The sequence below is a fragment of the Hippopotamus amphibius genome, chromosome 10 (assembly GCF_030028045.1).
Source record: "Hippopotamus amphibius kiboko isolate mHipAmp2 chromosome 10, mHipAmp2.hap2, whole genome shotgun sequence".
NCBI lineage: Eukaryota > Metazoa > Chordata > Mammalia > Artiodactyla > Hippopotamidae > Hippopotamus > Hippopotamus amphibius.
In genome coordinates, this window is record NC_080195.1 from 71,795,992 (window position 1) to 71,822,875 (window position 26,884).

At 36.7% G+C, this 26,884-nt stretch overlaps 1 protein-coding gene and 2 pseudogenes across 1 annotated transcript in view; 1 reads left to right on the forward strand and 2 right to left on the reverse strand.

Moving 5' to 3' along the window:
• GABRR3 (gamma-aminobutyric acid type A receptor subunit rho3) overlaps positions 1-26,884 on the forward strand; it is a 725,962-nt gene that overhangs the window by 375,148 nt on the left and 323,930 nt on the right. The gene's annotated exons all lie outside the window — the stretch shown is intronic.
• On the reverse strand, positions 9,386-10,324 carry LOC130830402 (olfactory receptor 5H2-like; annotated as a pseudogene).
• Positions 22,171-23,114, reverse strand: LOC130830401 (olfactory receptor 5H2-like; annotated as a pseudogene).

The window sequence follows — 26,884 nt, forward strand, 5'->3', positions numbered from 1 at the left end:
AAACAAAAGAGCAGAGCAGGAGGTAGCCTAGATCAGTGCTTCTGAAACTTTAATCCCTGTGAATTTCCTGGTAATTTTCTGAAAATGCACATTCTATTTCAATATGTCAAGGGTGGGTCCTGAGGGTCTTCATTCTACCAAGGTAATGCCTCTAGACATGTACCATCTTCAAGGTTTTCCATCATCAGCAGGCCTAGCTTATCAGAGAGCTAGATCGTTAGTGAAGTGGGGAAAAAAAGGCAAATGTAGCTGGCATGCAAAGTGGGAGGCAAAGAGGAGCCAGAATGGACATGGGAGGCCAGCATGGGTGATAGCACAGAGGGTCTGGAGGCTAGGTCAGGGACTTCATTCTTTATGTCAACTGAAAGGAAAGCTATTGAGGGATTTTGAACATGGTGGTCACGTGTTCAGATTTGCCTCTAATCATTAACAGAGAACTTGCCTTTGAACATTCATTGAGAAAAATAACATTATTTATGTCAAAAGAGCATGATATGAAAATAATAATATTGTGTTTTGATATCTGAAGGGTAGAAAAATGTTTAACCTGCACTTAGAACTTGATTGGCAGCTGGGGGAAAAACGGGCATATTTTTTGGTAGAGTCATTAATCAATTATACTATTTCTTAGAATTGTGTTAGTGAAAGCTTAAAAGAGGTGAAAAAACCATAGCTAAAAGAGAAGTCACCATGAGAACTCAGCAGTATAAGAAGAATGAGTGAGCACTATAATGATAGCTTCAACATAACCCACACTTCACTTAAATATGCTGCCCTCTTCAGTTTCATGTAATTATCTTTTAGCCCATTTTGTTGCCTGTCTATGAGTATGAATGTCTGCATTGCTGCTTACAATATGAGAAGTCTTTTCAATTTTAGTTATTTTAATAGGTGGGTCATGATATCTCATTGTGGTCTCCATTTGCATTTTCCCAAAGACAATTATGTTGAGCATGTTTTTGTGTTCTTATTTGACATAAGTATACCTAGTTTAGTGAAGTGTCTGTTTAAATGTTTGGCCCATTTTTAATGGAGTTATACATTTTCTTATTATTGAGTTTTGAGAATTTTCCATTATCCTTAATAGAAGGTTTTTATCAAATATATGATTTAAAAACATTTTCTCTAGGATCTTGATTTCTTTCCCTCCCACAAGATATTACACTGGTCCATTATGCTGACTGGACCTAGTTAGCAAGAAATAGCAACTACTTTAGACTTATTGGCAGATATTTGAATGCTAGAAGATGAAAAATAAATCCAACAAATTTCAGGGTCCATTTATCTTAATGAAATTCCTAGGGGTTCAGGTGGGTCATGTTAAGGTACATCTTCATAGGTGATGAATAAGTTGTTGCATCTGGCACCTCCTGCAGCCAACAAAGAGAGCACCTAGTTTAGGCCACTATGAATTTTGGAGGCACCGTCATCATCATTTGGGTGTATTAAGCCAACCACTTTACCAAAGGACCAGAGAAGCTGCTAGTTTTGAGTGTGGCTCAGAACAAGTGGAAGATTTGGAAAAGGTCTCGCCTTTTGTGCAAGCTGTGGTGCCACTTGGGCAATATGATCCAGCAGAAACAATGGTGCTTGAAGTGGTCATTGCAGACACGGATGCTGTGTGGAGACTTTGGCAGGCCTCTGTTGGTCAGATAAAGTACTGACCCTTAGGTTTGGAACAAAACCCTGAGATCTGTTGCAGATAACTAGTCTCCATGTGAGGAACAGCTGTCAGCCTGCTACTGAGCCTTATTAGAGACTAAATGCTTAACTACGGGGCATCAACTTTCCATGGCATCTGAGCTGCCTTTCATGAACTGGGTGTTGTATGATCATGAAGCCATAAAATTGGGAGTACACTGTCACACTGTCATTAAATGGAAGTGTTATGTACATGCTCTAGCTGAGCGAGCCTTGAAGTCACCAGTAATCTACATGGAGAAGTGGCCCAAATGCCCATGGTCCCCATACCTGCTACCCTGGATTCTGTATCCCAGCCTGCACTTATGGCCTAATAGGAGGCGGTGGAGTTCTCTATAATTAATAGAGGAAGGGAAGCCATGAATCTGGTTTACCAATGGTTCTGCACCATATGCAGACACCATCCAAGTGGACAACTACAGCTCTACTGCCACTCTGTGACATCCCTGGAGGACAGTGGTGATGGAACATCCTCCTGCTGGGCAGAACTTTGAGCAGTCCACCTGATTGTTGATTTTCCTGGAAAGAGAAATGGCCAGATATGTGATTATATAATGATTCATGGGCTTTAACCAACGGTTTGGCTAGATGGTAAGAGACTTTGAAGCAATAAAATTGGAAAATTGATGACAAGGATATCTGAGGAAGAAGTATGTGGACAGATCCCGCTAAATGGGAAAAATCATTAAGATATTTGAGTCCCATGTACATGCTCACTAAAGAATGACTTCAACACTGGAGGACTTTAATAACTAAGTGGATATGATGACCCATTCTTGGATACCAGTCAACCTTTCTTCAGCCACCCCTGTGATTGCCAAATAGGCTCATGATAAAGGGGTCCATGGTGGCAGGAATAAAGGTTATGTGTGGGATCAGCAAATGGACTTCCACTCACAATGGCCAACAGAGCTAAGGCCATATCTGAGTGTCCAGTCCAGCACAGAGACCAACACTGAGTCCCCAATCATGCACCATTCATTGGGGTGATCAGCCAGCTACCTGGTGGCAGGTTTATTACACTGGACAATTTTCCATCATGGATGGGTCAGTGTTTTGGTATTACTATAATAGATACTTACTCTAGATACTGATTTTTCTTCCCTGCAGGCAGTGATTCTGCCGAAACAACCATCTGTGGACTTACAAGATTCCTTATCCACTGTCATGGTATTCCACATTGCATTGCTTCTTATCTAGGAACTCACTTCACAGCAAATGAAATGTGGTAATGGCCCCATTACTATGGAATTCGCTTGTTTTACCCTGTTCCCCTCCATTATGAAGCTGTTAGATTGAGAGAATAATAGAATGGCCTTTTAGAACTCAGTTACAGCACTCCCTGGATAAGAATACCATGTTTGATCAAAGTTCTTCAGAAGGCTGTATGTGTTTTGAGTCAGCATCTAATGCATAGTAGTGTTTCTCAGATAACTAGGATTCAAGGGTCAAAAATCAAGGGGTAGAAATGGAAGTGACACCACTCACTATTATACCTAGTGATCCACTAGCATAAATTAGCTTCATTTTCCCAGATGTTATGCTCTGATGGCTGAGAGGCCAGGCCTCAGAGACAGAGGGAAGAATGCTTCTAGCAGCACACACAGCAATAATTCCACTGAGCTGGATGTTAAGATTGCTACCGGGCCACTTTGAGCTACTCATTCCTCTGAATAATCAGAGGCAGAGAAGACTGAATCAGCTGAAGTGACTGATCCTGACTACCAAGGGAAAATGGACTACTGCTCCATAATGGGAAAAAAGGAAAATCATATCTGGAAAAAGAAGATCCCTCAGGGCATCTCTTAGAAGTACTAGTGTCTATGATCTATGTCAATGGCAAACTTCAACAAATGAATTGGGCAGGACTTCTAATGGTCTAGACTCTTTGGGAATGATGATTTGGGTCACCCCACCAGGTAAAGAATAATGACTAACTGCAGCACTTGATGAAAGTGAAGGGAAAATGGATTGGGTAGTAGAAGAAGGTAGCTATAAATACCATGTGATCAGTTACAAAATGCCCTGAGTGTTTCTTTCTTACTTTGGTAAGAGTACATTGTGTGTGTGTGCGTGTGCATTTGCATAGAACAAATGTCTTACTTTTCTTTACACTGTTACTCCCTTATCATAAGATGTGTTGACTAAATATCTTATGATTAAAGATTTCAATTTGACATCATAGTATTTAAGTTACCAGATATTAAGGAGAAGAGTAAACATTTTCCGTCTTCCTCTGGGGGAGGTGTTAGTGCATTTTCGATTGTATACAGCGTAATTGTATCATGATTGGTAGAATTATGGCCTTCCTATTATCTTTACTTGAAGTTTAAGTACAGTTTAAGGAAGTGTGTATGGGTTCCAAGTTGACAGTGGGCGCACTTGTTACGGTTCATTTTATGTGTCAACTTGACTCAGCACAGATGTCTGGTTAAACATTACTTTTGTTTGTGTCTGTGAGGCTGTTTCTAGAAGAGATAAGTATAAATTAGTAGACTGGGTAAAGCTGATGGCTGTACCCTTTTGGTGGGGCATCATGTAATCCGTTGTAGGCCTGAATGGAACAGGAAGGCAGAAGAGGGTTGAATTTGCTCTCTTGCTGACTGACCTATGAAGAACGTGAATTTTATTTTGCCCTCAGTGCTCTTGCTTCTCTGGTTTTCAGACATGGATTGAAATCTCTACCTTCAGCTCTTGTATTCTCAAGCCTTAGATCTACTAACAGTTTTTCTGGGTCTCTGCACTGCAGATAGCAGATTGTGGGATTTCTCATTCTTATAATCATATGAACCTATATCTTATAACACATAGCTTTAGATATGTATGTAGGTATATAGATATAAATATAGATATAGACAGATATAGATTTATATATATATACATTTATCGAGATTGAGATGTGTGTTTGTGTGTGTATATATATATATATACACACACACACATTTATATATCTATATAATCCTTTGGAAACGATGCCCCATTGAAACCTGCCCAAAACAGGGACAAAAGTACAAAACCATGACTGAACATCTTTAAAATATTTGGATAGTGCTGTTTAAGTGGGGAGTAGAGAAGGTGTAGAAAATCCATTTTGACTGGTCTCTCCTGTCTTGATTTTAAAATGTTTACTGATTATAAAAGAGTGGTTATCTACTGTGGTCCCATCAACAGTATTAGCATTTGAAACAAACTCTCATGATCAAGCTCATCAACCTGTGTTTCTACAAGCCCTCCACGTGATCCTGTGGGACACTAAAGTTTGAGAACCACTATGTTAAAAGAAAAAACAATAATAAAGAAGAAAGCCTAGATTACAGAGGTGCTTCCACATACCAAATATATAGACTAGTAGGAATCTGCCCTATCTAGTTGTAAACTCATAATGAGAAACACTGTACTAGATTTCATGGTGTCTTTTTTAACCTAATTGTGTTGATTCTTTGAATACATTATAAGATAATGTCAACTACTTTTCAACAGCATAAGATATTATAAAATGATGAGAAAAAATGCTTGTAAATGCACATAAAGAGAGAGGAACTATGAATTCTTTTAAATCTCTAGGTTAACAAAATCAATACACCTTCATAATAAAGAGTATTTATGTTATATTATTAGCATTTCCAAGGGGTAGTTTAATCCAGTGTAAACACTGTTCCAGACAACTGAATGAACTTAGCATTGTGATATCATTTGTTGCATCTAAATACCATTAAATAATACGTGTAATTTCACAGTTTCTTTTTAAAGAAATCTGCAGAATATCTTCTAAAATGTGGGGTTTGTACAGGTTTACATTTTATATGTTTCCCAAAACGTGACTGAAATGTCATATATGATATGCAAAAATGAAAAAAATCTTTAACAGAAGCGAGAATGGGAAGACATCAGTGAGGAGGAAATTTTGTGAATTTCTGGAAGTCATAAAATAATCGGGATTTTTTGAAAAACACATCAGAGCAGTAGAATCTCTAGGTTAGACATGTTCAAGAGATGCTATACAGAAAGCCTGAGTTTCTGAGAGACTCCCAGTGCCTACTTCATACACACCGAACCTAAAGACTTGACAGGTAACACACAGGCTCATATACTCATAGCTTGCTGTCAACCTTTTCATTCAAGCAAAAGGCCAATTAGGGAAACAAACCTTTATTATTGCAAAACAGATATACACCATTTGCTTATATTAGCAATATAGTCTTTGGGTCATAATAGTGATTATGTTTAAACAGTAATTTAAATAAATTATTGGAAAATCAGAACGGGAATATTATACAACAACAAAAATTAACAAACTATGGACATATACAATAATATGAATTCTCTAATGAAAAATAATAAATAAACATCTGGACTATGATCCTTTCACCCCTTTTTGGTCCTGGGGATATCCCTCAGTAAACAAAAAGAGGGCAGATCACCTGTTCTAATCTTGTGACCTGCACCTCCAGATATTTGTTGCAAATATTTATATGGTTTGTATCTTTAATCCAAATACAGTAAGTCCCCTACAGACAAACCTTCAAGTTGTGAACTTTCAAAGATGTGAACATGCGTTCGCATGTCCAATCACGTAAGTTGTTCACGTGTCTTGTGTACATTGTCCTGTGCGTGCATCCTCTACAAGTGGTTGTGCTGTCGTATACTTTACTGTACAGTACTCTATAGAGTACATTAGTACAGTATCTTTATTTCAAGCTAGATCTGCAAGAGGACAACTTCATTGAACTCCTTGCTGTGCAACATGAGAGGCTTGCTAATGAAGACCTGATGGAATTGGAGGCCCAGAGAAAGGATGAACAGAGACAAGAGGAAGAAGAAGTAACTGAAGAACCAAAGAGATTCACGACATAGGAAATGGCAAGGGGATTTTCTTTATTTGAGGAGGCACTGTTAGTTTTTGAGGCACAGGACCCAAATGTAGAACAGTACAGAAAGGTTGTAGCAGCCATTCAGAATGTAAAGAAGTGCTACTGTGTCATCTATGACAAAAAAAAAAGCTACCACCCAGGTATCACTGGATCATTTTTTTCAAGACAGTAGATAGAATTGGATCCAGCAAGGGACCAGAACATTTCCATCAACGTCAGGCATGAGTGAAATTGCAGCTTGTCCTCCATCTCCTATTGCTGATGGTCCTAGAGCTCTACCATCTCCCATCTCCTCTCCCTCCTCCAATCAGTAACTCTTCTTGCCGGTTCACTTGATGCCAGCCCGTTTGCCAGCTGTTGTACTGTACTACTGTACTTTTCAAGGTACTGTACTGTAAAGTTAAAAATGTTTATTTTTTGTGTTTGTCTTTATGTATTATTTGTGTGAAAGTATTATAAACCTATTACAGTGAAGTACTATATAGCCAGTTGTGTTAGTTGGGTACCTACGCTAACTTTGTTGGACTTACAGACAAACTGGACTTACAAATGCACTCTCGGAACAGAACTCGTTCCTATGTAGGGGACTAACTGTATCTAACTAAAGAGCTTCACCCTGATGTTTTGTCATACTCTATCGCTGGAGCTAATCCTCCTGCTAAGAAGGACAAGATTAATTCGCTTTAGGTGTATGATACTTGCGATAGTCTTGAAAGAAAAATATGAAGGTGAACTAGCATAGACTAGCCATCCCAGGCCCAGTAATCTCTGTGGGCTCATTACCAGATTGAAAATAAGTGATGCACTCAAACTTCATTTGAAGTATTTGTGCTGTCAGAATTATTTCAAGTTTATATATATTTCATAACGATTTATTTAGGACCTCACGTGTGTAAGCAAGTGTGCTAAGCACCCCAGAAGAATGACTGAAAGAATAGTGAGACTTCTAAACTGTAATCTAAAAAAAGCTCATAGGCCAAAATGACACACAATGTCATCCGTGGCCTAGAAGAATAAATAAATTACTCCATGTTTGAAATGAGGAAGCATTCTTATTCTTTCTGAGGTGTTCTGGAAATACATTGTGGAAGCTATAACATTTTAAGGTAGACTTTGAAGAAAGGACTGTTATAATTTCAAAAGAAGATAGATGCACCTGGGAAGAACATTCCCAGTGGAGAGACCTGTGTGAACAAAACCATGTACTTGAGAAGAGGATTTGTCCGGAAGGGAGTCACTAATTCATTTTGGGCATACCATGGGGTCTATTAAGAGAATTGTGGAAGAAGAGAATTTGGAGTTAAATCAAGATTTTGCCAACGTAAAGAAATGCAGGGTAAGACAGACAGACAGACAGACAGACAGATAGGCAGACAGACAGACAGACGTAGATAGATATGTAGATGTGTTTATAAATCATGCAATCTGCACACACACGTGAAAAAATAAACGCATGCGTGTGCATATAGAGATTTGTAGGTGTGTCTGCCATATATACACATAATCTGGTAGCGATGACAATCCATCAAAAGTCAATGAAGAGGAATATTAGCGTTCTTTTCATGCAAGTAATATGACAGCAATGTTTGGGAAGTAACTGAGTTTCAACAGGGTGTGGGAGAAGTAACAAGACTATTGAAAGTGACAGAGGTGAGTAGTTTTAGGGTGAGGGCCTCAGTGGTGAGACTGGAAGGTTAGGGATGGACCTGAAGACGAATCACTTATTATTCTTAGAGTATGGAGTGTGACAAAAGCTAGCGTTTAAAGATTGTAGGGGCACAAATCATGCAAACTTTTGCTCATTTTTATGTCTTTCCCAGCTACTCACTGGACACACTGTTATATCACTCTAACATTATTTGAACTTTGGTAATATGCATTTGAAGCCTCTGGTCAACAGCACATTCTAATAATCTATACATATGATTTATTTCTTTCTGATCAGTTTAATTGTTTTAAAATTGTATTAAAGTTGATACCATTTCCTTTCTCTTCTGCCTCTTCTTTTTTTCCTTTCTATGCCCATCCCAATTAAATCTGCAATCTCATTGCTTAGCTTTCTCGATTAGTAACCCAGAGAAAATAAATTTTCAGATTACCATACAACATACCAAAAAACTGGACAGGACTGTTCAAGGCATCATAGACAGTGAGAGACATCTTCCTTCTTGTTACTCACAACCACACCTTGAGCTAAAAGCATGCTTTTACAGTTTGGCATGACTTTCTCTGCTTTAACTCCTTTCTCATATTTTTTTTTCATTGACTACTCATTTCTGTTAATTTTTCTGTGTGATAAGGAAGTTGAAACCCTACAAACAGTGAAATCACCATATCCCAAATAGTGTGGAATGAAAGAACTTCTGATGGCTAGCAGAATTCCTGGAATTTTCCTCTGTTCATTCAAACACAAACCTGCCTCCACTACGGAGTTAAATGTAATGTGACTCTTCAGGCTGTGCTGCTTTCTTACTATCAAAGACATCATATTTCAATTCTTTTCAGAGTGAATACACTATTAAAGTGCTTAATGCATTTATGAAGCCACACTGAGAAGTTATGAATAGAAGATTGTAATTTGTTTTCCTCTTTATTTTAATATAACATGAACACTTGATTAGAATCTTATGTATGTTTTTGCGTAACATATACACATAGTTTAAGATGCTTATTAGTACCGTCAGCTTAAGTCATTAAAATTCTAGGGTAGTTATAACTGCAAAAACTTTGGACACTAATCAACAGTAGCAACATCTAATCTGCACAATTTTATGACTTTTTCAATAAAAAGAGAACTGATATGATTATGAGATCTAAGCATTTCTCTTTAACATTTTTGCCAGTGAATCTATAACTTTCCTATTTCTCAAGCTATAGATAATTGGATTTAACAAAGGAATTATGATCATGTAAAACAGAGAGTACGTCATATCCTGATCATCTGCTTGTGCAGAGCCGGGGTGCACGTACATGAAGAGAAGAGGCCCATACTATAAAGAGACAGACAGGAGGTGGGCCCCACAGGTAGAGAAGGCCTTCCTTATGCCTTGGGCAGACTTCTTTTTTAAGATTGTATAGAGAACAAGGGTATAAGAGACAAGAACAATAAGAATACTGAATACCTGTATTGACCCAGAGAAAATATATACCATCAGAAAATTAATGGAAGGGTCAGTACAGGAAATCTTAAACAATGGTACAATGTCACAGTAAAATTGATGTATTATGTTAGAATTACAGAAGGTTAATCTCAATAAAAAAACATTATGAAGTATGGCATGGACAAGGCCACCTAAAAATGATAAAACTAATAGCCGTATGCATAGCCGATTGGTCATAATTACTGGATAAAGTAATGGTTTGCATATGGCCACATAGCGATCATATGCCATTGTTGCCAGCAAAAAACATTCCGTGGTTATACTGGTTGCAAAGGAAAAAAATTGTATCTTGCATTCAATGAGAGAGATCATTTTGCTCTTGGAAAAGAAATTCATCAGCAACTGGGGCGTCACTGTGGATGATATCCAGGCATCCACAAAGGCCAGATTCCCAAGGAATAAGTACATGGGAATGTGAAGGTGAGGGTCATTCCATATGAGAGCAGTCAGACCAAGGTTCCCCACAATGGTGAGGAGATATATCACCAAGAACACCAGGAACAGGGGAATTTGCCACTCTGGTTGATATGTAAGTCCTGTGAGAATAAATTCTGTAAGCAGCATTGCATTTTCCTTTTCCATGTCCTCACTGGGTATTACCTGACATGAAATGAAGTAAGTGAAAAAAATAAAGTCAAAAGAATTTACATGAATATATGGGAAAGAGGGTTGAAATAAACCATGCATTTCAGAATGAAAGTGAGGGGGTTTGATGTAGTTTGGCAAATCAAACCCACGCACACTGGATTTGGAATTTGGAGAGAGAGTGACAAAGGGACAAAGACAAAAAAGAATTTTGGTTGCTAAGGTGGCCAGGGCAGCAATGGAAGAGTACAGCAAATGCATCTTGAACCCACACCAATGACATTGTCAGTATGAGCAGTGGCATCCACGACAGCAGTGGTGACAGCAACCCCCATAGAGCTAATGTTGGGACATGATTTTGCCTGTTGACTGACTGCCTTGCTTCCTTCCGTTGCTGCCCTTTTTTCCAGCTGATTCTTCTAATCTCACTAGCATTTCTATGTTAGAGAAAATTTCCATTCAAAAAAATAATTTCATGTTGCAACCAGTATCCCTGGTTGGCAGTGATGAAAGGAAAAGACCAGAAGAGCAGGGGAAACTGTAGAGTTGAGTGTTATGACCATAAAGAGAGGAAAGATACCCAAGAAGAACAAAGCAAAGCACAGTGTCAATTGCTAAAATAAATGCTGTGGTAGCACAAGGAGTGAACAGATGTCACTGAGCATGGAAGTTAAGCAATTTTCTTTTAGTGACTTTAGTGAGAGCAGTTTCCATTATGTGATAGAGTTGAGGCCAGAGAATAATGAAAAGTGAGTGGGAAAAAAAGGACGCAGCCATGAAAACAGTGAAATAGAGAATCCAAGGTGTGGAAGACGGTTGTTAATGTTCACTGCCTGTAGACAGATATAAATTTTTTTGTCTAAGTTATTTTAACAAACGATTTCAAAAGAGGGGAGGAAGGAATCGAGACAAGAAAGGAGGCAGGAGAAGTGGAAAGAGGAATTTGGGTGGGTGAAAAGATCACAAGATGGAGGAATAGAAATAGGCAGAAAATAATAGAGTATAGATGGATAAGTGTAGGAAAGATAAGTCACAGAAGAGGAGTAAGGATAACTGAAGATGGTAAAAAGGGAAAGGCTCAGATGTAGGTGTTAAATGTTTATCTTAATTCTGGTTTTCATTAAAAGTCGTCAATGCTGAGAACCCTTTTTTTTTTTCTTTTATTCAAAGTTCCAAGTTTATTTTCCTATGAAATTTGTGTATGAAACAGATTTTCATTTTAAATTCTACCTTAGAAAATTTGTACTGACATAAATATACTATTACTTCTGAAGTTCTTTCCATATTTAAAAGTTGCTTTATCTTTATTAGTAGTGATTAGAGCTGACTTTTTCTAGAAATTCTCCTGCTTTTACTTGAGAGAACTTCTCTATATTAATTTTTTTAACAGAATAAAATTGAGCCAAACACTGGGTCCTAATTCAGGCACTATAAATAACCAACAATAACTGCAGTTCTTACATTTATTTTCATTTGAAATGGGCTTTCTTCCATGCAATCCCCAATCATTAAATAATTGAAAATTCTCAAATTCAATAAGTATGTGTGTCCTTAAGTCAGAAATGCTGGAAAGAGCAGTAGAGCGATATTTTCTGCATAGTTCCTACTACACATACATAATATACTCAGTGAAATTATTGTCAGAAGATGTTAAAAGTAGAGGTGTTAATATTAATGCAACTTAACTTAGAAGTATTATTCAGAGAATGTCATCAAGTAAATAGAATGCATCTTTCGTTAAGAATAACCAGAGAGATTTCTTAGCTAGAAATCATAATGAAGTGATATTTAAATGCAGTTTGAGTTGTTTAATGTCCAGTTCACCAAAACTTATCTTATAAATCATTATAGGTGTGTTAACAGATAATAAAATATTGATAAAAAGAATAATTCAGTCTTACAGCTATTTTGCTTATCTAGAGTATAGTCATTAAAATAAAATGCGTAGATTATTCACTATTTGTTTTCCATTTTCACCTGATGTTATTAGTATCTTGTAAATCCAACCCAAAATGATTATTAAATATATATTATTTTAACTTTACATATAAAGAATAGTAAATATTATAGAAGTATTTTATCTTACCCATCTTGTAAGAAATTGAGACAATTCTTCAAAGTGTTAAGCTTTCTAAAGTAGAAAAATACAATAGTGCAGGAATGACAACACAGATGCAATTGTTTACACACTGATTCATTTTGGAGGCTTTATTTTTATGAGCATAGGAAAATGCTGTTTATATAAATTTGCTTCAAAACCAAGAGTCAACCAGTTGTATAACTGTGTGCTTTTGCCTGAAGAGGAAGGATTGAAGAACTAAGATTCCTCTAATAGCACCCTAGAATTCCCTTTAGGACAAAACTGAGCTGTTCCTCTGGGCGTTGTAGATTTGAGCATGTAGAAGTCCAAGTTGTCCCACAGGGAATTAAAGCCTGTGAAATCATAAACATCAAGTCATTGTAGACAGTTCTGGTTTTAACAGTTGAAATCGCATTTTATGTCTGTACTTTCCACCATGTGTGATGCTTCTGTCATGTTTATGCAAGCTCCATTTTAACTGTAAAATGTTGCTTTGAGTGCTTTAATTAGTATGGTCGTGTCTGAGCTAATCATGATTTTAATGAGAACAAAGTTCTAGATTCCCTTCAAGAGCCAATCTCAAGAAAGTTGTCTTTCTCATGCAAAGTGCAGCTTACATTCCAAACCTGTACCAAACTTCCCACTTTAACCTGAAATCTGATGAAAAATCTTACTAAGTAAAAGCCAGGGAAAGAGCAAAGGAAAAACAAAGACAAAGAACTTCAATGGGAGGTGCCTAGATCAGAACTTCAAAAACTTTAATGCCTGTGAATCTCCTGGAAATCTTGTTTAAATGTAGATTCTGTTTCGATAGGACTGGATGAGGCATCTGGGTTTCATTTCTAATAAGGTGATGCTTGTGAACACTTGCCACATACAGGGCCTTCATCACTGGCAGGCCTAGAATATCAAAGGGCATAGGTTATTGGAATAACATAAAATGGAATTTAAGAAGTACAAACTACTACAAGGAAATATAACATACAAGGATGTAACGTACAACACAGGTAATATAGCTAACATTTTATTATAATTTTATATGGAGTATAATCTGTAAAAATAAGGAATTACAGTGTTGTACAACTGAATCTAATGTGGTCTTTTAAGTCAACTATACTTCAATAAAAAATTAAAATGCCGATTTATTTAAAAAATGAATTTAGAAAATGGTAGATGTAGCTGGCATTCAAAGCAGGAAGCAAAGAGCAACCACATGGGGCCAGGGAGGCTACCATGGGTGGGGTCACACAAGGGGTCTTGGAGGCTAAGTCAGGAACTTTGTTCTTTACCCCAACATAAAGGAATTGAGGAATTTTGAACATGGTGGTAATGTATTCACATTTCCCTTTTATGCAGTAACAAAGTAATTTGTCAATGACCTTTCATTCAGAAAAATAAAACGTAATTAACTTACTTGTAAAATTTTGACTTGATATCTAAGGAGTAAAAAAAATGTTTAACCTCCACTTGAGGCTTGATTGGTGAGATATAAGGAAAGCACACAGCATCATTTTTGGTAGACTGGTTGGTTGATTCCCACTTCCTTGTAAATTTCCTAGTGAAAGACAAAATATAGAAAAAAAAAAAAAACGTTAAAATAGAAGTCACTGTGATAACTTATCAGAAGAGTGGAGTAAGCAGTATGATGTGTAGAGGTAGCTTCAACATACCCAAACCTGACAAATTTATTGCCTACTTCAACTTTGTGTAATTATCCCCTGGCTATTGTTGACTATCGATAAGTACAAAGGCCAGCATTGCTGCTTCTGGTACGGGTAGCCTCTTCAATTTTAGTCTTTATCCAACTGGGTTGTGATACTTCATTGTGATTTTCACTTGTATTTCCCTGATACAAAGCATCTCTTTGCATCCTTTTTTGATATCTGTATATCACTTTGGTGAAGTTTCTCTTAAAGTTTTTGCCCATTTTTTAACTTGGGTTATTCAAAACTATAGTGTGCTTTGTGCATTCTTCACTTGTCCTAGACACAAGTCTGTATCTGATATATGATGTGGAAATATTTCTCAGGAGTCTTAATTCTCTTTGCTCCTCATATGATATCACACTTGTCCATTAGTCTGTTGACATTATATTTGGTTCCAGTAAGCAAGAAGTAGTAATCATTCCATACTTAAACTGTTAAGATATCTGTAAGGCAGTGAGTGGGAAATAAATCCAACAGAAATTCAAAGGCTTTTATTTCAGTGAAATTCCTAGGGGAGGGCAGTGACATAGGATATGTCTAGGTATCTCTTCAAGGTGAAGGATAAGTTGTGGGTATGGTCCCACCTGCAGCCAAAAAGAGGCACAACACCTTGGGCCCTGTGGATTTTAGAGGCAACGTCATCTTCATTTTGGTGTATTACTCCATCTCATTTACCAAGTAACCAGATAAACTGCTAGATTTGAATGGGGCTCAAACAAGAGAAGGCTTTGGGAGAAGTCTAGGCTGTTGTGCAATCTGTTCTGCCACTTGGGCCATATGACCTAATTGATCAAATGGTGCTTGAAAGGCAGTTGCACGTAGGGAGGCTGTTTGGAGCCATTAGTAGATCCCTACAGATGGATCACAGTGCAAGCCTTTACAGTTGTAGAGCAAAGCCTTGCTGCTTCTGTGGATAAAATAGTCTCCTTTTGAGAAATAGCCGTTAGCCTGCTACTGGCCTTTAGTTTAGACTGAATGCAAAATCATGGGCCACCAGTTTCCCAAGGAACCAGAGGTGCCTTTATAAACTGGGTTTTTTTTTGATCTATCAAGTCATAAAGTTGGGCATGCACAGAAGCATTCCTTTGTCAAGTGAAACTGATATAAGCATGATCCAGCTAGAGGAGGCCCTGAAGGCATAAGTAGTAACATAAGGAAATGTTATACTCAAGGTCCCCACTTCCACTACGAGGGCTTCTCTCTCCCAGCTTACAGCTATGGCCTCTTTGAGAATTCTCTATGATCAGCTGAAAGAGGAAGAAAGGTTGCTATCTGGTTTATAGATGGTTATCCACAAAATACGGCAGCAGCAAAAGGTGGACAGCTGCAACACTACAACCCCTCTTTGTGACATTCATGAAGGTCATAGGGGAAGATACATCTTCCAAGTGGCAGAACTTTGAGCAGTGCACTTGGTTGTTCATTTTGTTTAGAAGGAGAAATGGCCAGATGTGATATTATGTACCAATTCATAGGCTATGGCCAGTGGTATGGCTGGGTGATCAGGGACCTTGAAAGAATATGACGAGAAAATTGAAGAGATATCTGAACAGATCTATCTGAATGTGTGCACACACACATATACACAACCCTGGAGATATTTGTGTCCCATGAAAATGCTCATCAAAGGGTGACCTAAAGGGCTTCACTGGTAGCACAGTGGTTAAGAACCCACCTGCCAATGCAGGGAATACGGATTCAATCCCTGGTCCAGGAAGATCCCACATGCCGTGGAGCCTGTTAGCCATCTCTATGTCTTCTTGGAGAAATGTCTATTTAGGTCTTTTGTCCATTTTTTGATTCAGTTGTTTGTTTTTTGATATTGAGTTGTATGAGCTGTTTTTATATTTTGGATATTAATCCCTTGTTGATTGCAAGAAGAAAACAAAAAGACAAGCTATGGAATGGGAGAAAATATTTGCAAATCATGCAAAATTTTTGTCCAAGAATGTTTTGTCTATATTCTTTTCTAGGACTTTTATGGTATCATGTTTTATATTTAGGTCTTTAAACCATTTTGAGTTTATTTTTTGTGTACAGTGTGAGGGAGTGTTCTAATTTCATTGATTTGTATGTAGCTATCTAGCTTTTCTAGTACCGCTTGCTGAAGAAACTGTGTTTTCTCCATTGTCTTTTCCTGCCTCCTTTGTGGTAGGTTAATCAGACATAGGTGGTGGGTTTATTTCTGGGCTCTCTATTCTGTTCCATTGTTCTATATGTCTGTTTTTGTGCCAATACCATGATGTTTTAATTACTTACTGTAGCTTTGTTGTATTGTCTGAAGTATAGAAGGGTTATGTCTCCACCTTTGTTATTTTTCCTCAGGATAGCTTTAGAAATCCTGGGTCTCTTGTGGTTCCATATAAATGTTAGGATTATTTGTTCTAGTTCTGTGAAAAGTGTCCTGGGTATTTTGATAGGGATTGCATTAAATGCATAGATTGCTTTGTGTAGTATGGCCACAGTAACATAATTAATTCTTCCAATCCAAGAGCATGAGATATCTTTCCATTTCTTTGAATCATCTTCAGTTTACTCTATCAGTGTTTTATAGTTTTCAGTATATAGATCTTTCACCTCCTTGGTTAAGTTTATTCCTAGTTATTTTATTTTTAATGCAATTTTAAATGGAATTGTTTTCTATGTTCTCTTTTTGATATTTCATAGTTAGTGTGAAGAAATACAACAGATTTCTGTATATTAAACTTGTGTCCTACTACTTTGCTGAATTCATTTATTAGTTCTAATAGGTTTTGTGTGGAGTCTTGGGACTTCTCTATATAGTATATCATGTCATCTGCAAATAGTAACAGTTTCACCTTTTCTTTTCTAATTTGGATACCTTTTACTTCTTTTTCTTGTCTGATTGCTGTGGCTAGGACTTCCAATACTATATGGAATAGAAATGGTGAGAGTGGGCATCTTTGTCTTTTTCCTGAATTTAGTGGGGAGGCTTTCAACTTTTCACCATTGAGTATTATGTTGGCTGTGGGTTTGTTGTAAGTGGCTTTTATCATGTCAAGATATGGTCCCTCTATATCCACTTTGGTGATAGTTTTATTCATGAATAGGTGTTGAATTTTATCAAATGCTTTTTTCCACTTCTATTGAGAAGATCATGTGTTTTTTTTCCTTTCCTTTTTTTAATGTAGGGTTTATTGATTTGCCCATGTTGAACCATCCTTGACGCTGGAATAAATCCAGCTTGCTAATGGTGTATGACCCTTTAGGTGTCATTGAATTTGGTTTGCTAATATTTTGTTGAGGATTTTTGCATCTATATTCATCAAAGTTATTGCACTGTAATAATTTTTTTGTAGTGTCTGTGTCTAGTTTTGGTATCAGAGTGATAGTGGTGTCACAGAATAAATTTGGGAATGTTTTCTCATCTTTAGTCTTTTGAAATAGTTTGAGAAGGATAGGTACAAGTTCTTTGTATGTTTTGTAGAACTCCCCAGTGAAGCTGTTCAATCCTGGACTTTTATCTACAGGAGTTTTTGTATTACAGATTCTATTTTACTTCTAGTAATTGGTCTGTTCAAATTATCTGTTCTTCTTGACTCAATTTTGGCAGGCTGTATGTTTCTAGAAACTTGTCCATTTCTTCTAGGTTGTCCAATTTGTTGGCATATAATAGTTCATAATATTCTTATGATTTTTTCTATTTCTGAGGTATAAGTTGTTATTTCTCCTCTTTCATTTCTCATTTTGTTTATTTGGGTCATCTCTCTTTTTTTCTCAGTGAGTCTGGGTAGCAGATGGCTCTCCCCAGTGTGGGTGGGCATCATCCACATGATGAGGGCTTGAAATTAATGGAAAAGGCAGTGGATAATTGAACTTACCCTGCTTGACTCGTAGATAGTACTCCTCCCCTGCCCTTAGTGATCTTGGTTCTCAAGATTTCAGACTCAGGCAGGAATCTATACTATTAGCTCTGTAGTCTATGACACCTACTGTCCTGGGTCTTCTGCTTGCAGAGGGCAGATTCTCAGCCTCATAACTGTGTGAGCCAAGATCTTATAATAAAAATCTTTATATAGATATAGATTTATTTTATAGATCTGTATCTATATATATCATATTGGTTGTTCTACACTGGACAACTCTGTAGTAATACAAATATACTCTACATTTAGTGATTTACTTGCTTTATGTTGAAAATTATAGTGAATATCATGACGCTACTGTTAGCTATTTCCCTTAAGTAAGTCTCATTTGGAAGGTACCTTCTCAGAAGTAAACATCACTTTATTACAGAATTTTGAACATCTAGTATGTGAAATTTCGCTGAGAAAGATATTCCAAAAGTTGATCCAGGTTGACAGTTTTTTCATAAACTGAGGTCCCATCCATTCAACTTACTCAAATAAGACAATGGAATTGATTGGCTATCATTACTTTCAATCATGATTCCCAAGAGAACGTTATAAAAAGATGTACAATTCTTCATCCTTTGAAACAGAGTTCTCATTGAAATCTGCATCCAGCTGCCCAGACAAGGAGGAAAGACAAAATAGAGGGTGTAAATCTTTAGAATATTTTCATAGTACTATTAAAGTAGGGGATAGAGGATATTAAAAACTCCATTTGACTGATTGCTATATATCTTGATATTATAAAAATTGTGTTTGACTGCTTATTTTAGAATGTCGGCTCTCTAAGTATTGTCCCAACTCAACAGTATCAAGACTGCTGAATCAGAAACTCTAAGAGGGAGCTATCAGTATATGTTTTCACAAGCTCTCCAGTCATCCTGATGCCCACTTAAGTTTGAGAACCACAATTTTAAAACAACAACAACAGAAATCCTGGATCAGGGAGATTTTGACATATTCCTAACACATACCTAATACACATACTGAAAAAGATTTTGCCATGACTATTCCAGAAGTCAGACTTTGAGAAATACAGTTCTAGTTTTATTGGCATTTTTTTCCCTAAACCTAATTTTTTTAACACAATCTGACACTTTTGAACAGTAGAAAGTATTGTAGAGTGATGAGAAAATAAGTATATATATACATGTACATAAGGAAATAGGAACTATGAATTTTTAAAAAATCTTGAAGTAAAGAAAATGAATACACCATCTTAAGAGTGTTTCAGGTATATTATTTGTATTTCCACAGGATGGTTTAATCCAATATTACCAGTCTTCCAGACAAATGAGTATACCTAGCATTATGATATCATCTTTATATCCATATATCCATTGAATAATACATATATATTTTTATAGTTTCTTTTTAAAGGAATAGACAGAATTTATCTTATCCAAAAGGTGGACTTTGCACAGGTGTATATTTTACCTTTTACTCAGTATGGACTAAAATGGCAAAATAATGTACAAAATGAATAAATCTAGGGATTTTGGTGAATTTCTGAAAAGCATGAAGTAGGTGGGGTTGTACTGAAGGACAAATCAGAGCAGAGGAATCAGACTTGCAAAAGAGCAGGGTAAAGAGGAATTCTGAGTTTCTGAGAGGCACCCAACTGTCTGCTCTAATGTCACCTACCCTAAAGTAAGACTTGACAAGTAACAAATCATGCTCATACACTCAGAGCTTGATGTCAGCATTATCATTCAAAGAAAAAGCCAATTAGGGATACAGGCTTTATGATGGCAGAATAAATACACACTAATAGATTATATTATCAATCTAGATTTTAGGTCATAACAATAAATAAGCAAGAAAAATCTGTATAATTGACAGGAAACCATTAGAAAAATGGTACTGTTACATAACAACAAGAATCAACAAACTATAGACATATGGAATAACAGAAATTCTCTAGGATGAAAGAATAAAAAGAAGTAGACTCATCCAATCAACTCTTTTCCCAGAACTTGGAAATATTTTGTCATATTCTCTTCAGGATCTAAACCTAGTGATCAGAACATAAGAATTATTCACTTTAAGTGTATGATACTTGTAATTGTCATAAAAGAATCTTAAGAGGGTGAGCTGCATGCAGCAGCCATCCCAGGCCCAGGAACCTCCCTGGGCTCATTAAAATATTGTAAAAGGATGATGCAGTCTTACTGCATTCTATGTATTTGTACTGTGAGATTTTAAAAATTTCATAAATATTTCACAAACACTTATTTAGAACCTAATGTGTTAAAGCCACTCTGCTATGTATAGCAAAAAATAATAGTACTCGGACTTCTAAATCATAATCTAAAAGAGTTTATAGACAGAAATAAGTATTATATAAGCCCATGTGTGATCTCTAAGAAGAATAAACTGACAATATTTCATTTAAGTGCACATTCCCATTCTTTAGTGTAATCTGGAAATGCATTATTCAAGTTTTAAAATATAAGATAGACTTTGATGAAAGGACATTATTTGAGTTGTAAGTGGATATGGGACATTTGCAGGGGACAAGGGAGTGGTGGATAGATTCTCAGTGGAGAGAGGCATATGAGCAAAAGGATGTAGCTGAGGAGTGAGGTGTGCCCAGAAGGCTTTCAGTAACTCATTTTGAATATAGCACAGAATTCACTAAGAGAAATATGAAGGAAGAGATTTCAGAGTTAAGACACAGTTTGTTTGAAAGGACCTCATATTATGTGACAGTGGACAAAAGCAGGGTGAGGAAGGCAGAGATAGAGATGAGATAGAGATAGAGCTAGATATAGATACAGATATATAGATTATATCATATAATCTGAACGTGAACATGAACAAATAAATATATGCCTAAGTATGTATACAGAGCTGGATATGTGTGTACCGTATGTCCACATAACACAATAGCAATGACAATCCATTAGAAGTTATTTAAGGGTAATTTGATTTAACTTGAGTTCTTTTTACAGAGTATTCTGGCAGTTGTGTTGGGAAGTAAGAATCTACCAAATGGAGGGGATAAGTAACTAGAGTTTTGCAAATCACAGAGATAGGTAGGTAGTTATGAGGTTGAGTGTCACGGTGGTAACAGTAAAAATATATACAGAATCATTGGTGAGAGGAAGAGAAGGAGTAGACCTGAGATGAATCACTCATTATTCTTAGAGCATACAATGTGATGGAAATGAACATTTAAGGACTTTGGGGCACAAACCTCCCAACTCTTCTTTATTTTCATGTATGTCCCAGCCACCCACCGAGGAATATGATATCATATCATCTTAACATAATTTGAACTTTGTCATTGTGTATTTAAAGCTCCTTGTTGTCAACCACACATTCCAATAACCTTTACCCATTACTGATTTCTTTGTCTTACCAGCTTCATTTTGCTAATTCTAGGAAGATTGAGCATTTTCCTCCTATTCTCTCATTTCTTTCTTATTCTCTATGCCTATCCAATTTAAATCTTCAATCTAATCTGTTAACTTTCTGAATTAGTGAAGTTTTTCAGATTGACCTACATCATACTAACACTGCTAGAAATGACATTAGAAAAATCATACACAGTGAGAGGTGACTCACCTCTTTCCTTTTCTCTATGAGACGCACTAAGGTAAGAGCACCTCTTACAGTGTAGTTCTGTCTGCATTGTCTCAAGTCCCACGTCGCTTTTTTTTCTCATTGCTTTCTCATTTCTGTTTATTTCTCTGTGTAGTATGGAACTGATTGCCACAAGAAGTGAAATTTACCATGTCCCAAATAACATGGAATATGAGAACTTTTGATGGCAACCAGAATTCCTGGGATTTGCCTCTGTTGACTCAAACACAAACCTGCCTCCACGTGATGTTAAATTTGATATGAGTCTCTAAGATGTATGGCTGTAGAAATATCAAAGACATAATAATCAAGTCCCGTTCAGAGGAACTACACTATTTTAGAAGTTAATGCATTTATAAAGCCACATTGAACAACATAAAAGCCTGTTTTATTCTTGTTTTCTGATCTAATTATTTAGGTATGATTTAAACAATGAAGATATGCAGTTGATTTAAGGAATTTATAAGGTACTAACATCCTAAATCAATAAAAGAATAGGACAACTGTAAATGCAAAAACTTTGAACACTAATCAACACATAGACACATATAATCTGCACAACTTTGTGTCGTTTTAATGAAAACAGTATACATATTAGTCTGAGATCTAAACATTTCTCTTTAACATTTTTGTCAGTGAGTCTATGACTTTCTTGTTTCTCAAGCTACAGATAATTGGATTTAAGAAAGGAATTATGACAGTGTAAAATAGAGAGTCCATCATATCTTGATCATTTTCTTGTACAGATCCAGGGAGCACGTACATGAAGAGAAGAGGCCCATAGTATAAAGAGACAGAGAGGAGGTGGGCCCCACAGGTAGAGAAGGCCTTCCTTATACCTTGTACAGACTTCTTTTTTAAGACTGTGAAGAGAACAAGTGTATAAGAGACAAGAACAATGGAAATGGTGAATGCCTGTATTGACCCAGCGAAAATGAATAGCACCAGAAATTTAATGGAAGGGTCAGTACAGGAAATCTTAAACAGTGGTATAATATCACAGTAAAAGTGATGTACTATGATGGAATTGCAGAAGGTTAATCTGAGTAAAAAACCACTGTGAAGTATGGCATGGCAAAGGCCACCTAGGAATGACAAAACTAACAGCTGGATGCATAGTCTCTTAGTCATGATCACTGAATATAGTAGTGGTTTGCATATGGCCACATAGCGATCATACGCCATTGTTGCCAGCAAAAAACATTCCATGGTTACACAGATTGCAAAGGAAAAAAATTGTATCTTACATTCAGAGAGAGAGAGATCATTTTGCTCTTGGCAAAGAAGTTGACCAGCATCTTGGGGATCACTGTGGAGGATAACCAAGTATCCACAAAGGCCAAGTTCCCAAGGAAGAAATACATGGGAATGTGCAGGTGAGGGTCATTGCAGATGAGAGCAATCAGACCAAGGTTTCCCACGATGGTAATGAGGTATGTTGTGAGGAACAGCAGGAACAAGGGGATTTGCCAAGCTGGTTGATGTGTAAGTCCTGTGAGAACAAACTCTGTCAGCTCTGTTGCATTTTTTGTTTCCATATCCTTAGTAGATGACCTCTAAAATGCAATGCAGTAAATGGAGAAAAACATTTCTCAAGAATTTTAAAGAGAAAATTTGGCGAGGTTAATATAAATAGATCCATATACTAGCCTGAATGCCCTTTATTTTCTCTTACTGAAAACATAAAAAGTATTTGTAGAAGTTGCTGTAGTGGAAAAACACAATTATTTCATCTCAAGATTTGTACAGTCATGAACAGATGTAGAAGTTTCTGAAGAAAGGCACTCTGACCATGGGCAAATTTATGGAGAAACTATTGAATGAGGTGGAGAAAACCCTATGTTTAAGAGATGGATATAGTGTCACAAAAGATGTTAGAAGGGCCCGGATTATAAACTTAATTGAATGCCATGTGAAAGATCTTGAACTTTACTCTTTAAGAAGAGGCATTCACTGAAAACTTTGAAACAGGGAGTGGTATCATCAGTTATTTTTAAAATTAAACATTTGGTTGTAGAAAATAGGCTGCAGGGTGAAGGACGCGTTGTGAGAAATACTAATCAGGAATATATGACTATTGTCCAGTGATTCCCAAAGCAGATTACACATCAGAATTTTCTGGGGGAGTTTTGGTACAAAAATAAATTCTGAAGTATTATCATAGAAATTGGTTCAGTAGCTCATGAATATCATCTGGCAATATGCATTTTATAAATGCTCCTCAAGTGATGAAAATGCATTTGAAATTCTTAGTCCTTGTGTAGTATGACATTGGGAATTTTGAGGAAGACAAAGATATAGATCAAAATAAATTAGAATATGAAGTCACTAGGATTTGGTGACATGGTAGATATGAAGGGTGGTTAGTAAAGGAGAGAGTGTCACATGGTAGCTGGGAAGAGTAATCAAAAATTAAGATTGAGAACTCGGATGCAGTGGCCAGTTTTTGCAAGGAGCATCCTCTGAATATCCAGGTGACATAAACTTCGCAGTATCATTCAATAAGGGCTTAATAGAAATAATGACTTGGAAGTCATTGAGGTGGCTGAAATATAGTACGTATGACTAACCCAGTGGCAATGTTCATAATGTTAAAATAAGAAGGCATGAAAATAACTGTGAAGAAGCTATGTTAAAGAGATTGAAAATGTATATACATCATTTATTAGATGGATAACATCTGACTGTCTTTCCTACCACAAGTGTCTTGGTGGCAGACAAAAGTTGTTGTCCACTCTAGAAGCCAAAAGTTCTGGAAACTGACTTTCCATAGTGAGGGGAGTAGATCTATGGTTAGCCACTAAAATTCATCTATACCAGATTTGGAATATGTAGAGGGGAGAAAGATGGTTCAAAGTCAATGAAGGGGGCTATATCATAACCCCAGAAAATGCATCCTGCACCCATAACCTGGCATTTCGTTGTGAGTTGTAGCATTCAAGTTCAGCAGCAATGACAGCAGCCCTTACTGAGCTGGAGCTGGGATGTGATTTCAGTGGTTGACTATTTAACTTCTTACTTTGTGTCCCTGCCCATTTCTCCAGTGGGTTTCTCCAACTTCCCTAGCATTTATTTGTTAGAGCCAATTTCCATTCAGTTAACTCATTTGTCTTGCAACCAAGAGCTCTGCCTCACACAGAGAGAAAAAAGGAAAGACCAGAAAAGGCTACTGAGCAGAGTGATCAGAGAAACAGAAGGGAAATGAAAAGCTGAGACTGAGGAACTTATAGAGGAAAATATGCAAGAAGGACAAATGAAAGTACAATGCCTAAAGCAAAATAAATGTTCTAGTGCGATAAGGAGTGAACAGAGATTACTGAGTGTGAGAATTGAGTCTTTTAGTGGTTTTAGTGAGAGCAGTTTCCATTTTGTGGTAGAGTTGAGGCAGAGAATAATGAGAAATGAAAGGGAAGCAAGTGGCACAGCAGTGAGGAAAATGAAGCAGAGTATATAAGATGTGGAGAACAGATGAGGATTTCCTTTCTTGCAGAACAGTGTCATGAAACTGGTCAAAAGAGAGAGAAGGCAGGCATTGAGCGCAAAGAGGATAAAGAAGTGCAAAGGCAAATTTGAGTGATTAAAAAGAAAAAAAGCAGGAAAAGAGGTAGGGACATAGATGGATATATATTTCTTGCACAGAAAATATTATCACTTAAATCCCTAAACCCACTTTTAATTTGATTAATGTTCTAGTTCACCAAAACATATCCTATGGAGTCAATATGATTAATCTAATCAGATAATTATATAATCATTAAAGAGTACGTTAGTCTTAGAGCTATTTGCTCATCCAGATTTTACTTATAATAATAAAATATACAGATTTTTCAATATTTGTTTTCTGTTGTCAAGTGGCTGTCAACCAAATCAAAATTATTATAAATTTAATAGTATTTTAAATTTCCATAAAAAATAATGAATGTTATAAGAATCATTCTCTCTTACCAATATCTGTGAGGAAATTGTCGAGATCCTTTCAGCGTTTGGTTTTCTGAAGTAGAAAATAATACAGGAGCACTGGAATAACAGTAACACAGGCAGCAATATTTTATATGCTGATTCATTTTGGAGGCTTCATTATCGAGGCTCAGAAAAATGTTGTTTATTTAAATTTGTTTTGAACACAAGACTCAACCAATTGTAGGACTGTGTGCTTTTGCCAGAAAAGGAAGGAGTGAAGAACTAAAATTCCCCTGATAGTGTCCATGGAATCCCATTAGGACAAAGCTTAACTGTTCTTCTGGGCATTGAAGACGTGGGCATGTATGAGAAATCCATGTTGTTGCATAGGGCATTACAGACTCTGAAATTATAAGCAGCAGTCATTGTAGACAGTTCCAGTTTTAACAATTGAAATTGTACTTTATGCCACAACTTTCCACCACAGATGACACATCTGACAGGTTTATGCCAACTCCAGTGTATCTATAAATTGTGGTACTCTGAGGACTTTGCTTAGTATGATCTTGTCTGAGCTAATCACACATGATTTTAATGAAGCCAATGTTTTAGAGTCCCTCCAAACTCCAACTGCAAGAAAGTTGACCTTTCCATGTAACTTGGACTCCCATTCCAGTTCTCTACCATCAGAGGGCCTAGATCATTGGAAGAGCACAAAATGGTAAATGTGGCTTTCAAACAGAGAAGCAGCAGGAGCCAGATGGGGTCAGAGAAGTGAGCATATACGGGTAACACAGCGTCTGGAGGCTAGGTCATGGAGTTTGTTATTTACTTCAATTGAGAGGAAAATTATTGAGGGGTTTTGAACATAGTAACAAATTCAGATTTGCCTTTTGTGCAATAACAGAGAACGTTGTCAATGAACTTTCATTCAGAAAAATAGAACTTAATTTACTTATTTGTGACATTTTGGTGTGATATATGAATAAAACAAATGTTTCACTTCCACCCTGGACTTTCTGGTTAGATGGGAGGATAGCAAACAGCATCATTTTGGTAGATGATTAATCAGTCATCCTGCTTCCTTACAATGTTGCTGGTGAAAGCCAAAGCTGAGGAGAAAAGTAACATAGAAGAGAGGGGTTCCTGTGAAAAGCACACAGAAGAGTGGAGTGGGGAATGTGATGAACAGAGGCAGTTTCAACAACCAACACTTGGCTAAAATTTACTGCCCTCTTCAATTTTGTGTAACTATCTCCTAACTTATTTGGTTGCCTATCTGTGAGCACAGAGTCCTGTATTACTGCTTCCAATATGGTTAGTTCTTTTCATCTATAATCATTTTAATTGCTAATATCTCATTGTGCTCTCATTTGCATATCTCTAGTGACTAATAATATAGAGCATCTTTTTTTGCATC